Source organism: Aotus nancymaae, unplaced genomic scaffold, assembly GCF_030222135.1.
Source record: "Aotus nancymaae isolate 86718 unplaced genomic scaffold, 86718_ANA_hifiasm-v0.15.2.pri h1tg000057l, whole genome shotgun sequence".
NCBI classification, from domain to species: domain Eukaryota; kingdom Metazoa; phylum Chordata; class Mammalia; order Primates; family Aotidae; genus Aotus; species Aotus nancymaae.
This window is the reverse complement of record NW_026988471.1, coordinates 64409351-64424732: the sequence shown is the minus strand read 5'-3', so window position 1 is coordinate 64424732 and position 15382 is coordinate 64409351. Positions and strand designations below refer to the sequence as shown.

The window sequence follows — 15382 nt, the reverse complement described above, 5'->3', positions numbered from 1 at the left end:
CATCTCTACTAAAAATACAAAATTAGCCAGGCATGGTGGTGCATGCCGATAATCCTAGCTACTTGGGAGGTTGAGGCAGGAGAATAGCTTGAACCTGGGAGGCAGAGGTTGCAGTTGGCCAAGATCACGCCATTGCACTCCATAGCCTGGGCAACAAGAGCGAAACTCCATCTAAAAAAAAGAAAATACCACTGTGTTGATTCGGTTCCTGCCCACAGAGAAAGAGACATTGCCTCTGACCAGCTCGAATATCTGAGTTATAAGTCATTCATTTGTCACTGATGTATTTACATATCAGGTTCTACCAGTCCCAGTGTCCTGAATCCACTAGAGAAGATAGACTGAGTCCCTGCCTTCCCAGCATCTCCAGTCCAGCAGAGGCCAAACACACACCAATGAGCCCCAAAATGCCCAGCAAATGCCAGTGTGAAGAGTCAGGGTGTGGAGAGATTACAGGAAGGCAGCCCCCTGGGCTTGTGAGAGACTGGAGAGGGGCACCAGGCACTGAGAGAGGGGAGCAATGGCAGGTAGAGAAATCCAGAAAAGCCAAGAGAGCAAGCCTGTTGTGACGTAAAAGGAAGTACACAGAGCCTATAAAGCATCCTTGCCAAAAAAGAAAAACAAAGAACTTAGATCTAATCAAATCTCTAGGTCAGAGTCTCTCAACCTCAGCAATATAGTCATTTGGGGCCAGATAATTCTATGCTGCAAAGGAAAGAGTGCTCTCTTATATACCATAAGGGATTTAGCAGCATCCTTGGCCTCTGTCCACTGGGTTCCAGGAGCACCCATCCAATTGTAGCAATGAAAAATATCTCCAGATACGGCCAAATATCCCTTCAGAGCTAAACTGCCCCCAACTGGGAACCACTACTGTACCACTACTGTAAAGAAGTTTAATGTAGTGAGGGCTTCAGGAATGGCTGGCTCAAGGCTCTAGCTCTGATTTATTTCATCAATTGCCTTCTTTCCTGTGTCAGCATCATCTCAAATCTAGCTTTGTTCAAGATACCAAAGTGGTTGCTACAGTTTCAGACCTCATAGCTATGTACACTGACCGGAAAAACAGTTTCTTCTCCCCCAATCACTGAGCAAAGGTCTGACCTCATGCCAATTGGGCTAACCTAAATCCTGTCCCCTTTCACTGTTGTCAGGGGAGAGCTCCTTACTGACTCACTGGAGTTCACATTAGGTGTCTATCCCTGAATTAACTCATTCATTTCTTTTTAAAATATTAGGCCAGGTGCAGTGGCTCACACCTGCATTCCCAGCACTTTGGGAGGCTGAGGCGAGTGGATCACCTGAGGTCAGGAGTTCAAGACCAGCTTGACCAACATGATGAAACTCTGTCTCTACTAAAAAATATAAAAAGTAGCCAGGCATTGTGGCGGGCATCTGTAATCCCAGCTATTCGGGAGGAGAATCACTTGAACCCAGGAGGCAGATGTTTCAGTAAGCCGAGATCACGCCACTGCACTCCAGCCTGAATGACAGAGTAAGATTCCATCTCAAAAAAATAGATAGATAGATAGATAGCCTACTTTTATAGCCACCTATATAATCTTACAGTAAATTCTCTTTTCTGTTTAAGGTGCTTTAAGGAAGGCTCTGTAATTTTCAACCATTCAACTATTCAACTACTAAGACAGACCACATCTGGAGCATTTTGAGAGGGAGCCCTGGTGATCAGGGTAGCCCTGAAATCAGTCCTAATGCAACCAGTACACTGAATAAGCAAGATGCTTTATCATAGTGACCAAAACAGCTCATTTGCTCTCTCTCCCAACCCTTTAATTTCAACTTACAAAGGTATCAGCCTATTCCTCAGATGAAGAGGTCATAGGTTTTTTTGCCCACTTCTAGGTCAGAGACAATTCTTAGGTCACTGTAAATCCCAAACACAGTCTCGGCTTCAAAATAAGGATGTCCTGTCAGTATAATATTTGGCACATACTTAAACTTTTTTTTTTTCTTTTTGAGACAAAGTGTCACTCTATCGCCCAGGCTGGCTGCTCCATGTCTTCCCCATGGAAACCACTTTTCAAAATTCTCCCAGTGGTCTCAAGTCTGGGGTTAGAACGAGCACTTCCAAGTCCTCCCTGAAAAGGGAAGTTGGGGGCCCAGAGCACAGCAACAGCTCTCTCCAAAGAAACCTCTTCACCAAGTCTTGTTCTTTTTCTTTCTCTCCTCTCTATTTTTAAGGATGTCCAAAAGTCAGGGAGCAGTTCCCCACAGATTTCCTTTGAAAGTCTGTAAATGAGGAATTAATTGTCTTCCACTCACCTTGCCAGGAAAAGTCTCATTCTAACATCTCTCACACTAGTATATAGAGACTTACTACGGGAAAATGTGTTCATCACAAACAAGGGAAGTCATGGAGTAACCACAACTCACGTGGGGAAGATGGACTCTCAGATTTAAGAAAATAATAGGAAGTTCAATGCTCACTATGCACCATATGCAGAAAAATTAACCTCAGTTATTTTAGCCTATAAAATATAAAAAAGAAGGCCAGGTGCTGTGGCTCACACCTGTAATCCCAGCACTTTGGGAGGCTGAAGCAGGTGGATCACCTGAGGTCAGGAGTTCGAGACTAGCCTGACCAATATGGCGAAACCCCATTTCTACTACAAATACAAAAATTTGCCAGGCATGGTGGTAGGTACCTGTAATCCCAGCTACTCGGGAGGCTGAGGCAGGAGAATCACTTGAACTTGGGAGTCAGAGGTTGCAGTGAGGTGAGATCATGCCACTGCACTCCAGCTTGGGCTACAGAACGAGACTCTGTCTCAAAAATAAAAATAAAAATAAAACGATATATATATATATATATATATATATATATATATATATATGTAGTTTTAAAACTAGAAATGTTGTAAGTGTATATTTCACTGGTTTTGTAATATAGAACTTTCTAAGCCTTGAGACAATGGGGAGAAAAGCACAGAAGAAAAGCTAAGAGTTTAACATTTCTTTTTAACTAGAAGACTTAGTAGACATTGAGAACCTGCTGCTGTATTGAAACTCAGAAAATCCTCTCCTAGGATCAGAGGCAGTAAAGGTGCCAAGAAATCAACCAAAGTAATATGACAGACCAAGAAACGTCTGTATTTTACCTTCTTTGGAAGCAGAGAGGCAATAAATAAGTGCAGAAGTGAACAAACTTTTTCATATTGTGAGAAATGGCAACATGATATGAGCTCATATTTTTACAATCCAGAATTGCTGTCATTGAGAATCTGTGGTCTCAACTTTGGCTACACTTTGGACTAATGTAGAAATTCCTTTTAAATACTGACGCCTGGGTCCCATTCCCAGAGATTCTGGCATAATTGGCTAGGTAAAGCCTAGATATCGGCTTTTCTTTTTTTTTTTTTTTAATCTAAAGTGATTCTAATGTACAGCCAGAAGAGAACTGAAAAGGGTATATAAAAGAAACTACCACTAGATGTCGCTGTCCCCAAAGGTTTGAAGAGAAAAGAACCGTCCTTAAGTAATCAATGGCTAAATTTCCACTAGATAAACAGACTTGAGTTTGCCATATTTTAGATCCAAGCAAATGTCCAATTTAAAAAAAAAAAAATCCTCAATTTCTCTTTGGCCTGAATGAAGCAAGTCACACAAAACCCAAATGTATTAGTTTGCTAGGGCTGCCATAACAAACTGGGTTCCTTAACAGAAGCCCAGGGTATTTATTGTTGGAGGGTTATTTTCTCTTGAAGCCTCTCTTCTTGGTTTGCAAATAGCCATCATTTTCTTTTCCTTGAGATGGGGTTCTCTCTGTTGCCTAGGCTGGAGTGCAGTGGCTAGATCTCAGCTCACTGCAACCTCCACTTTCTGGATTCAAGCGATTCTCCCACCTCAGCCTCCCAAGTAGCTAGGATTCCAGGTGCGTGCCACCACGCCTGGCTAATATTTTACCTTGAAAACCCCATAGTCCCTGCCCAGAGACAGAGCAAGACTCTGTCTCAAAAACAAAAACAAAAACAAAAACAAACGAACAAAAAAAACTCTCTCACATAGTAATTATAGAGCAAATTGGTTGCTATTTTTTTTTAACACTTTTTCAAATTATTTTGATTTTTTATTTCTTTAGTTTATTTAGCCAGGACATGTTCTTAACTGAACTTTTTTTTTTTTTTTTCCAAAAATCATACCTCTTGGCTGGGCACGGTGACTCACACTTGTAATCCCAGCACTTTGGGAGGCTGAAGCCAGCGGATCACCTGAGGTCAGGAGTTTGAGACCAGCCTGGCCAACATGGAAAAACCCCGTCTCTACTAAAAATACAAAATTAACAGAGCATGGCGGCGCATACCTGTAATCCCAGCTACTCAGAGGCTGAGGCAGGAGAATCACTTGAACCCAGAAGGTGGAACTGTATGGCTTTGTAATGTGCTTTATTTTCACATAACAAAATATTCTGAGTACTCTTCCATGCTAATGGTAACAGTGAAGACTCAGGAAGCCTAATCCAAATAGCAACAGGAGAAGTCAAACTCTCTCTCTTTGAAGACAATATGATTCTATACCTTGAAAACCCATAGTCTCTGTCCAAAGATTCCTTTATCTGATAAACAATTTCAGTGAGGTTTCAGGATACAAAATTAATGTATAAAAATCAGCATCACTTCTATACACCAATAACATCCAAGCTGAGAGTCAAATCAAGAATGCAATCTCATTCACGATAGCCACATACAAAAAAAAAGTACCTAGAAATACAGCTACCCAGAGAGGTGAAAGATCTCTACAGGGAGAATTATAAAACACTGCTGAAAAAACTCAGAGATGACACAAACAAACGGAAAAATATTCCATGTTCATGGAATTCCATGGAATTCATGGATTCTTCCTGATAGAAAGAATCAATATTGTTAAAATAGATATACTGCCCAAAGCTATCTATAGATTCAATTATATTCCTATCAAACTACCAGTGATATTTTTCACAGAATTAGAAAAAAGTCATTCTAAAACTCATTTGGAACCAAAAAAGGGCCTGAATAGCCAAAACAATCCTAAGCAAAATGAACAAAGCTGGAGGCAACACACTACCCAACTTCAAACTACACTATAAGGATACAGTAACCAAAACAGCATGGTACTGATACAAAAACAGACATATAGTCCAATGAAAAAGCTAGAGAACACAGAAATAAAGCCACACATCTACAATTATCTGATCTTTGACAAAATTGACAAAAACAAGGAACAGGAAAAGGACTCTATTCAAAAAATAGTGCTGAAGTAACTGGCTAGCCATATGCAGAAGATTGAAACTGGGCCCTCTCCTTACACCATATAGAAAAATCAACTCGAGATGAATTAAAGACTTAAATGTAAAGCCTAAAACTATAAAAACCCAGGAAGAAAATCCAGGAAATAATATTCTAGACATCGACCCAGGAAAAGACTTCAGTATGAAGACTCCAAAAGCCATAACCAAAAAAAAAAAAAAAAAAACTGATGAGTGGGACCTAATTAAACTAAAGAGTCTCTGCACAGCCAAAGAAATTATCAGCAGAGTAAACAGGCAACCTACAGAAGGGGAGATATATTTGCAAACTACATTTGACAAAGGTCTCATATCAAGAATCTATAAGGAACTCAAATCAATAGGCAAAAATCAATCCCATTTAAAAATGGGCAAAGAACATGAATAGACACTTCTCAAAAAAAGACACACATGCAGCCAACAAGCATATATTTTAAAATGCTCAATATTACTAATCATTAGGGAAATGCAAATCAAAACCACAGTGAGATACTATCTCAGGCCAGTCAAAGTAGCTATCAGTACAAAGTCAAAAAATAACAGAAGCTGGCAAGGTTGCAGAGAAAAAGCACTGCTGGTGGAATGTAAATTAGCTCAGCCACTGTGAAAAGCAGTCAGGAGATTTCTCAAAGAACTTAAAATAGAACTACCATTTGATCCAGCAATCCCATTACTGGGTATATACCCAAAGGAATATAAATGGTTCTACCATAAAGACACAACCACACGTATGTTCATCACAGCATTATTCACAACAGCAAAGGTATGGAATCAACATAAACACCCATCAACAGTAGACTGGATTAAAAGAATGCGGTATATATACACCATGGAGTGCAATGCACCTATTTTTTAAAAAATGAGATCATGGCCTTTGCAGCACATGGGTAGAGCTGCAGGCCATTATCCTAAGCAAATTAACACAGGAACAGAAGACCAAATGCCACATGTTCTCACATATAAGTGGGAGCTAAACATCAAGTACACATGGACACAAAGAAAGGAGCAACAGACACATGGGCCTATTTGAGGGTGGAGAGTGGAGGATGGAAGGACGATGAGGATTGAAAAACTACCTATCAGGTATTATACTGATTACCTGGGTGACAAAATTATCTGTGCACCAAACCCCCACAACATGTAATTTACCCATGTAACAAACCCATACATGTACCCTTTAAGTCTAAAATGAAAACAGGAAAGAAAAAAAAGAGAAGAGGCCTATAATAATTTTATATGCTTATGTACTTTTTTAGATAAAAGTTACACAGATACACAATCAAAATTTTAAGCCATGGTGGAGGCTTAAATAAATGAAAAGGAAATATAAATAAATGAAAAGGAAAACTCTTCTTAACTCTATTCTCACTCCCAACCCCCAAACTCTTCATTCTAAGATGAAACATATTGCACTAGGACTGTCCCAGAGCTCTGTACCAACAGGCACTAACAGGCAAAAATCAACCCTATTTAAAAATGGGCAAAGGACATGAACAGACACTTCCCAAAAAAGGATACACATGCAGCCAACAAGCATATATGAAAAAATGTTCAATATCAGTAATCATTAGGGAAATGCAAATCAAAACCACAATGAGATACTATCTCACATCAGTCAGAATGGCAGAATAGTGAATAGTGCTGTGATGAACATATGCATGCTTGTGTCTTTATATTCCTTTGGGTAGATACCCAGTAATGGGATTGCTGGATCAAATGGTAGTTCTATTTTAAGTTCTTTGAGAAATCTCCTGACTGCTTTTCACAGTGGCTGAGCTAATTCATCTGTGGATATCCTGTGGAGCTATCCCCATATCCTAGGAACATGTTGCCATGTGAGAGCTGTGTGCTGAAGAATTGTGACTTAGGGATTGCTGAAAGTCCCCATCTAACACCAAAAGAAGGAAAAAAATGCCCGTCAGGGTGTCTGCAAATCTCACCACCAAAGTCACTCTTTAAGAGCCTTCTGGAGGCTCCCTCGCTCTGTGGGGTTAAGTTATGATGTTGCCTGGGAAACATGATTCACAGTTAACATGCTATCACATACACCATGTCTGGAGAAAACATTCCTGTTTGTGGAACCTCACCTACAAGGGGCCTCTAGAACTGCACTCTTCAATAGCTGCTAGACACAGATGGCTATTCAAATCTAAATTAGTTAACATTTGAAATTCAGCTAAACAGGAAAGGCCAGCACCCCCTTTCCTGCACCCCCTCACTATTCCTGGGCAACCACCTACCCTATGTACCTGGGGTTGACCCCAGCTGTCCAGAGGCACAGCTGGAAAGAAACTAGAAGGTATCACAGTGTCTAGAGTCAACTCAGCCCCCAGGACTCTCCTTTAAAATCTTTCTGCCGGCCAGGCATGGTGGCTCATACCTATAATCCCAGAACTTTGGGAGGCCAAGGTGGGTGGATCATGAGGCCAGGAGTTCGAGACCACCCTGGCCAACATGGTGAAACCCTGTCTCTACTAAAAATACAAAAATTAGCCAGGTGTGGTGGCACATGCCTGTAGTCCCAGCTACTTGGAAGGCTGAGGCAGGAGAATCGCTTGAACCCGGGAGGTGGAGGTTGCAGCGAGCTGAGATCACGCCACTGCACTCCAGCCTGGGTGACAGAGCAAGAGCCTCCGTCAAAAAAAAACAAAAGCAAAAACCTTTCTGCCACATCTCAACTGGCATTTATGTTGATGAACCACTTAGGACCTCACCAGGAATCCAGAGTGATCTGAGTATAACTGAGCAAGCTGAACAAGAAAGGACCCCCTGTGAGGAAGAGCTCCCACCCACCAATCCCAAACCCACTTCTCTTCCACATCTTGATCCATATGCAGCTCTCAGGAACCTGAGCCGAGACCTCCACAAGCTCAGGATCTTCCTTCGAAGTCAGAGCTAAGACAGCCTCAGCCCCAAACCGCAGCCGGAATCACATGTCCAGACCAGCCCTGAACACGCCCATCTGTCAGCAAAACAAAAGAACACCTTCCCTGGGGTGCCCAAAGCCATCTGCACAAGCAGCCTGGAGGGATTCCAGCTGTATCAGAAAAGTCAGCTGAGCCCTTAGGTAAGGATTTGCTAAGAGAGGGCACCCCACCCCAAAAACAATCCAAAATAGCCCCAGGACACCCCGAGAAAAAGAGAAATTTCCCAGAGCTTCTCCTGGCAGGAATCTATCTAAATTGCCACCCAAAAAATCCCAGAGTAACAGTAATTCCCCCACTGATTCAAAAACACCAAAAACGCAGCAGGCTAACTTGAACTTCAAGCTGCCACATGCTATAATGAGCGCATGACTAAATACCTTTCACGAAATCTAAAACAAGCCACACAATATCTCCTCTCGGCAACTCAAGCACACACATGCACACGCTTATCTGAGTGTTTTCATGGCAAAGGAAATACACCCTGTGAGAAGTTCCTCTGAAAATTTTCTTGTGAATTTTCATACCAGCCAAGTGAGATTCATAGAAGCCAAGAAATACAGAAGCAAGTTTTTGCCCTTTTTTGCCCTCCTTCCCCACTCTCTTTTCCTCCTTCCTGCCCTGCCTACTGCCCTCCCACTGCAGCCAAGTGAGCTCTGCCAGAGACAGCAGCATGGGCATCTTTCACAGCTCAGAGTTCACTAACCACACAAGCCTGTGGCCACCTGGACCAATGAAGAGAAGGAGTGAGTTTAATCGTGCTGACCAGCATCCCAGGGGCCTCCTCTCAAGGTGCATGGAAGGAAGGAGCAGTTCAACTAGATCTGAGAGCAGGCCTTGGCTGCCTCCCTAGCAAGGCGGCAGATTGTGATCCTGGGTCCCTGGAGATGAGGTCTGCCCTTAGCTACCGTCCAGGAGGAAGGAGAAAGCCTGGCAAGGTTCAGGCCCTTCTAGGCCAGGGAAGCGCACAGTGGACCAAGTGCAGTGCCTGTGGACAGCAGCTCCAGACTGTCTCTGGCCCAGTACAGAAAACTGCACCCTCAGCTGCCAGAGCTGAAGTGTAGTGGTGTGATCTCGGCTCACTGCAACCTCCACCTCCCTGGTTTAAACAATTCTCCAGCCTCAGCCTCCCAAGTAGCTGAGACTACAGGTGCGTGCCACCACACCCAGCTAAGTTTTGTATTTTTAGTAGAGATAGGATTTCACCATGTTGGCCAGGATGGTCTCGATCTCTCGACCTCATGATCTGCCCGCCTTACCCTCACAAAGTGCTGGGATTACAGGCATGAGCCATCAACTTCTTTAGTGATTTCTGGGCTTCAGAGACCTTTATTATAAAGCAAATGGCCAAGAAAGGGAAAACCTTCAAGTTTATCAGTTACCAACATCCAGTTGTCATGAGGAAATAGGCAACAGGCTACATGAGGACCAGCAGGAACTCAAAGCAAAGGCCAAGAAAACAGAGAGGGCGGCCGAGGCACTGGTGGCTCACACCTGTAACTCCAGCACTTTGGGAGGCTGAGGCAGCAGATCACTTAAGCCCAAGAGAGGCCTCAAGACCACAGGGTGAAACCTGGACCACAGGGTGAAATCCTGTCTCTATTAAAAATACAAAAAAAAAAAAAAAAATCAGCTGGGCATGGTAGTGCTCACCTGTAGTCCCAGCTACTGGGGAGGCTGAGGTGGGAGGATCACCTGAACCCAGGAGGTTGAGGCTGCAGTGAGCCATGATAGTGGCACTGCACTCCAGCCCAGGTGACCAGAGTGAGACCCTGTCTCTAAAGAAAAGGAAGAGGGCAGGGGAGCTGAAGGGTCATTGTGGCCAAGTTTCAATCAAGTCCAAGTTCAGGAACCCCATATCTGATCCACACACTAGTTCTCAAGGGTTTAGCCAGAGCCCTGGTTCAGGTCACATTGGGAACACGTCAGCTTTCTGCTGGGCAACCAGCAGAAAGAGCCAAAAAGACCCAACAGCATCTTCCAGTCAGTGAGTCAGTCTGTCTGTCTGTCTGTCTACAAGAAGCCAGCTCTTGGTCCAAGCAGCCCTTGCCAAGGAGGCTAGATACAGAGGCCCTCTAGCAAATTGGACTCACAGATGTGTTCAGTTTGTCTGATACAGTATTGGCCCATGCAGGGTTTCTAAAGTTCAAAATCACTGCCAGCATTTAAAGATCAAGAGAAGGATTCCATCTTTTAAAAAAGAAAACCAGCTAGGCATGGTGGCTCACGCCTGTAATCCCAGCACTTTGGGAGGCTGAGGCGGGCAGATCACCTGAGATCTGGAGTTCGAGACCAGTCTGACCAACATGGAGAAACCCTGTCTCTACTAAAAATACAAAATTAGCTGGGCATGGTAGTGCGTGCCTGTAATCCCAGCTGCTCGGGAGGCTGAGGCAGGAGAATAGCTTGAACCCGGGAGGTGGAGATTGCAGTGAGCTGAGAGTGTGCCACTGCACTCCAGCCGGGGCAACAGGAGTGAAACTCTGTCTCAAAAATAAAAAAAAATTTAAAAAACAGATCATTGCTTCTCTTGAGAAATCCACTCTCTGGCTCCATTGGGTTCACTTTCTGGCCAGAGCTGAGTCATGGCTGTCCCTTTGCAGCTCGGCATGTGCCCTCCACAGTCCCACATCTCCACTGCCTCTGGACGATGGAGCCACTATCACAGGCCATTCATCGCAGCTGTGACTGTAGCCTTAATACACACTCCGAGCCGGCTTCACTTGTGTGCAATGCCTCTGGCCCCATAAGCAATGGACTGTGGTCTTGCCCTAATGCATCTGAGCAGAGACTATACCCTGGGGGCATAAAGTGGCCATGGCAGTCCCAGTGCAGGCTTCTGGGGGCTCAGTGGAGTGTTATAGGAGAGGATTTTACCTAAGGACCTAGGTCCTGCCACCCAGAAAGAGGAACTGCAGGTTGGTCTGTCAGCACCAATACTGGCCTTGGTGGAGACTGGCAGACCTGTATCCTCGCCAATCCCATCAGGAAGAGCCGTGAGCAAACCCAAGGGAAGCTGCCATGGCCAGCTCTGCTGAAGAGGCTGCCCAGAGAACCTCCAGGCACACGCTGAGGGCACCCGCCAAGGCTGCAGAAGCAGCAGCACCCCAGAAAGGCAGGGCCTGATGTTGATGACATTGATGGCCAGGCTCAGTGGTGTTGGGAGCCCAGGGACAGCAGAGGGGTTTCCCTTAGGGGGCAGGGTGTTCTCATCCCAAAGCCCCCCACTTTCTCAGTCAGGGTCTCTGAAAAGAAGTGAATGGAACCATCAGAGAACGTAACTGGGGAGGGGTAATGGGGACTGCTTACCTGCTCTTAAAGACCAGTTAAACCCACGAATATAGCTCTTACTGTGTCCTCAGGTATGGAGTGCTATTTGTAACTTGTGAGTGTCAGGACATTATTAGGCAGCATTCCTTCAGGTGGCATCAGGGCTTAGAGCAGCATGGGCCTTCAGCAATCATCTGATGGGCGTCTCTTCCATCAACAAAGAAATGAAGCCCAGGAGGTCAAAAACGCACATGGGGGACCAGAGCTAGTGACCAGCAAAACCAGAAGTAGAACCCAGGAGCCCTGACTTCCGACTCAGCCCTTCCCACTGCCCACACTGCTGCCATCACCTGGAAAGGAAATGGAGCAACACTGTAGGCAACTAAATTCTTACTCAATTGAGCCCAGATTTCTTTCTTTTTTTTTTTCTTTTTCTCACTCTGTCACCCAGGCTGGAGTGCAGTGGCACGATCTCGGCTCATTGCAACCTCCACCTCACAGGTTCAAGTGATTCTCCTACCTCAGTCTTCCGAGTAGCTGGGATTATAGGCACCTGCCACCATGCCTGGCTAATTTTTGTATTTTCGGTAGAGGTGAGGTTTCACCACGTTAGCCAGGCTGGTCTCAAATTCTTGACCTCAAGTGATCCACCTTCCTTGGCCTCCCAAAGTGCTGAGATTACAGGCATGAGTCACTGCGCCCGGCCCCCAGATTTCTTTTAAGTGCTACCTTTTTTTCTGAAACTCAAGCTGTCCAGAGCCCTGCCACACAAGTTTCTTGAAAACCTCATGCCTAGCCATGGCTCTGATCCACATTAGGGGTTGAGTGACCCATAGCCAGATGGGGCAGGGTATCTTTCCAGAGGAGACCTGGGGCAGCAGGGCCAGCAGGAAAATCAGAACCACGTTTCTGAGAGAAAGCCAAGAGTTCCACCAGGGGTCCAGCAGGATGAGGAAGGTTAGGTTGAAGGGCATCATCAGATAGAGTGAGTGAGGGCAGGGCTCCAGGGGGCACCATTCCCATTGTCATCTAAGAACTAGACCCCCTGGAGCTGTGCAGTGCACACACTGTACAACTGTACATTCTGGCCTTACCAGGAGTGAGTAGGTACCATATATCAAATAAATAGTGCTCTGGACAGCACGGGAGTGTTTGTGGCTCACCCAGTTGGTCAGTGACTAAGTGGCACAGAATATTGCAAGTGGACTTAAAAAGATGAAATCAGGGCACATACCAGCTATATATTCTTTGCCAATTTGTAGGTTCACACTAATCTGTGAATTTAAATGTATGGTTGAGTTTATTAGATCATAAGTATGATTTTAAAGTCTTAGTTGCAAGACAAATCTGAGAAAGAATGCATAGGGAAATATCTTTGAGACATTAGAGCCTTTTTTTTTTAAAAGTCCTGGTCATCCATCCTTCCTGGCCAAGCCACAGTTCGGCCCCTGCTGAATCAAAGCCATCCACTGTGCCCTGTGGAAGGATGGACCACCACCCTGAGAAGGCGTTGCTTGAGTTTCAACGAAGAATTTTTTTTTAAAACCATAAAGAGACAATAGCCCAGAAAGCCAGCTTTTGTTTAGAAAGAAAAAGGCTTTCTAAATTCCAAAGTTTCCTTTTTTGATATGAAGAGTAAAACTTGAGATCTTAGTCCAAAATTATATTACAAACCATAGATTAAAAATACAAGATTTACTGTCAAGGTAGAGTTCTCTTTAGATTGAAGAAAAATAAAATAAAAATTTTAAAACCAGGCAGAAAATAGTGAGGTCTAGGTCTCTGAGGAGAAAAGCAGCGCTCACCATTCTGGGCTTGAAAGAAACTCTGTTATCTTAGGGCAAGCCCAGCACCTCCCAGGTTTATGTCCCAGGTGCAGAAAGGGCCTCCTGCATTCAGGATGGTGTCCACCGTGGCCCAGGGGCAGAGGAGGGCTCCAGTGGAGGGCTCATCAGCTAGAGGCTATGTTGGTGAGCAGGACAGCCAGAGACTGCTGAGTTCATGGTCAGGACTCAGAAATGCTGACAGAATCAGGAGACACAGAATATTCATGGCAGAAACATGAACAGATGGTCATCAGTAGAAGCAAACATAGCTTGAAGCCAGGGCTGGCCACATGAGACCGAGCCCTCGTGGAGGCCACCCAGAGATTAGCAGGAGAGGCCACCCAGGGACCAGACCAGACCAGTCATGCCCCAGTGGGTCCCAGCAAAGGCCTGGACAACCACACCAAGACCGGGGGCTTCCCTGCCTCTGCCCTGGTGGCAGCCCAGAGAGAAGAAAAATCTAAAAGGAGGTTAGAAGGCACAAAAGGAGACGAATTCAAGTCAAAAGGGACCACATTTTAAACTAGAAGCTAAAATCAATTTTATTGACAAGATCAAGGGTTTTTGCCATCAGAGGAATGGGAGCTGGAGAGGAGATAAAATCTGTTCTAGATAATGGTATCTATTTGGCTTACTGGGATTGTAATAGGTAAACTGCAAAGCTGCTACAGTTTTAGAATAGAAATACACCAGACAACATAATTCTTACAGAACATCCTTCCCAGTAGCTTTTGGGAAATGACCCAGCTATAACACTTCCTTAGGTATGAGCAAGGTGCCAGCTTAAACTACCTGTCCCCATCTAGTTACTCAATCTGGGAAGGGCAGTCACACTATCCATGCCTGGGTCACTGCTGCAGAGTGAGCTGGGTAGCTCCCAAAGATAGGTGTCAGAGGTGGAAGCCATACTCACGCCTGCCTGCTCGTTTTTGAACTTAACTCCTCAACCACCAGGCAAATGCCCAGGAACTCTGCAGAGCACCCCAGTCTGTGACCTCTTGCCCACACCTTGCCCAGGCATTGGCTGCCACTTTGGCCCATTTACACCAGCAGGAAGAGAGCTGGGTGGGGACCACAGAAGGTCACCACAGTAACCCAGAAAATCCACTCATGCTGAAAAATATAAAGCAGCCTCCAGGCCAGAGGCATTCTAGGGTGGAGGGTGCCCTTTGAATTTTTTTAGTGAACTTGGATAAAAGCTCCTGGGTAGTCACTCTGCAAGGATTTTAAGGATTACCTCAAATATTCAATAAATGTTCATTGATTGATGCTTTTAATGTTCTTTGAGCTTTTAAGTGAAAACTGTCATTTCAAGATAAGTCATCTTGTTTTCAATTTCTTGGGATTACTGTGTAGGGATGAGCGATTGACAGATTCTTACATGTTTTTTTCTAATTTCAAAAGTATTTGCTATCCACACTATGTGTGATATGGTTTGGATTTGTGCTCCCCCAAATCTTATGTTGAATTATAATCCCCAGTACTGGAGGTGGGTCCTGGTGGGAGGTGATTGGATCATGGGGGCGGACTTCTCCCTTCCTGCGCTCATGATAGTGAGTTCGTTCTCATGAGATCTGGTTGTTCAAAAGTGTGTGGTACCTCACCCCTCTCTCTCTTCCTCCTGCCCTGGCCATGAAAGAGGTGCTTGCTTCCCCTTCACCTTCCACCATGATTGTAAGTTTCCTAAGGCCTCTCCAGCCATGCTTCCTGTACAGCCTGCAAAACCATAAGCCAATTAAACCTCTTTTCTTTATAAATTACCCAGTCTCAGGTAGTTCTTTATAGCAATGTGAGAATGAACTAATACAGCGTGTGTGTGTGTGTGTGTGTGTGTGTGTGTGTGTGTGTGTGTGTGTTCTCTTAAATTGCTTGGGCATATATGTCCTGAAAAGGCTGTTTTTTCTACCATGGCCAGCCGGCTATGGCCCAGCTCTGGTGCTGGTGGGACCTCAGGCTCCTGCTCCCTGAGGAGGGAAGACCTAAGCAGGCAGGAGGAGCCAAGATCGCAGCTGCCTGAAAGCAACCGCCCTTTCAAAGACAGTCTTCAAGGTCCCAAATCCACAATGGGCAGGCAGAGAGAG

General features: G+C 44.7%; 1 long non-coding RNA gene across 1 annotated transcript in view; it reads right to left on the bottom strand.

Annotated features, from left to right (window-relative positions):
* The window catches only part of LOC135269733 (uncharacterized), a 258654-nt gene that overhangs the window by 109686 nt on the left and 133586 nt on the right, over window positions 1-15382 (bottom strand). The gene's annotated exons all lie outside the window — the stretch shown is intronic.